Raw genomic sequence first — 1,732 nt, 5'->3', positions numbered from 1 at the left:
CAGACAGACAGACAGACAGACAGACAGACAGACAGACAGACAGACAGACAGACAGTCAGGGTCAGAGCCAGACATACATTATATGGTGCATATATTGAAATGCAGCACTCACACTGATATAACCAACAACAATAACCAACAATGACGAGTCAGCCTATAGGGAGGAGATAAGTGTGAGCATATATATCACATGTACCAACAACACCGGCACTCTTGTCAAGAGGGTGCAACAGCATCTCTACTTCCTAAGGCGGCTGAAGAAATACAGCATGCCACCCCGGGTCCTGTCTAAATACTACGGCTGCACCATCGAGAGCATCCTGACTGGTTGCGTCATGACCTGGTATGGGAATTGGTCTGTTCACAAGCGCAAGGCCCCCAGCAGGTGGTAAAGACAGCCCAGAACATCACTTGGATCGTGCTCCTGCCCATCTAGGACATCTACTTGAAACGGTGCCTGAGGAAGACCCGCCGCATCATCAAGGACACCACACACCCCAGCCACGAGCTGTTCTCTCCGTTACCGTCGGGCTGATGGTATCAGAGCATGAGGTCTGAATCTGGTACCAACAGGCTCAGAGACAGTTTCTATCTACAAGCCATCAGACTGCTGAACACATGAACTGGACTGACCACCTGCATTGACTCTCTGCACCTTGACTCTCTGCACCTCTGCACACATGCACTCACACACACACACACACACACACATGGACACACACACACATGCTGCTACCAGACTCTTATTTTGATTGCTAAATACTGCACAATTGAAACACTTGCCCCCTGTATTATACTTATGCTAAAATGTTTATTCAATTTTACTGAGCCATTTACTTTATGTTCATATTCTTATCTTTTATTATTTCTTATTGTTGTTGCATTGTCCAGAAGGAACCTGCAAGTAAGCATTTATTTGGAAGGTGTATACCATGTGTGTTTCATACTACTAATAAAACATGAAACTTGAAACACAAACGTACACACAAACACACATGTACAGGCCTGCAGTGGACATTGCACTTACAATTCCAGTCACACACTCTCAAAACATTCACACACAACTGTACATGGATCAGTGGTGGAAGTGGTTCTTATAATGCCGGGCACAGACACATACACACAAACAGAGACCGGCAGTGGTGATGGTGCTTGTTATGCAGGGCATAAACAGAGACCGGCAGGGGTGATGGTGCTTGTTATGCAGGGCATAAACAGAGACCCGCAGGGATGATGGTGCTTGTTATGCAGGGCATAAACAGAGACCGCTCATCACTAACACCCGCTGTACACTGTCACTAACACCGCCCTGTCCCCGGGTATTAACACCTCCTGTAAGCCCCGTCACTAACACACCTGTAACCCCCTGTCACTAACACCCTCTGTTAACCCCATCACTAACACCCCTGTAACCCCGTCACCTAACACAGCTGTAACCCACTCACTAACACCCCTGTAACCCGTCACTAACACACCTGTAACCCCGTCACTAAACAAAACCTGTAAACCCGTCACTAACACCTGTAACCCCGTCACTAACACCCTGTAACCCCGTCAACTAACACCCCTGTAACCCCGTCACTAACACCCCTGTAACCCCGTCACTAACACCACTGTAACCCCGTCACTAACACCACCTGTAAACCCCGTCACTAAACACCCTGTAACCTCCGGCTACTAACACCCCTCGTACCCCCCGTCACTAAACACACCTGTAACCGCCGTACACTAA

This window comes from Salvelinus sp. IW2-2015, linkage group LG6.2 (genome assembly GCF_002910315.2).
Source record: "Salvelinus sp. IW2-2015 linkage group LG6.2, ASM291031v2, whole genome shotgun sequence".
NCBI classification, from domain to species: domain Eukaryota; kingdom Metazoa; phylum Chordata; class Actinopteri; order Salmoniformes; family Salmonidae; genus Salvelinus; species Salvelinus sp. IW2-2015.
The sequence above is the reverse complement of the archived record's forward strand: the minus strand, read 5'-3'. Positions refer to the sequence as shown.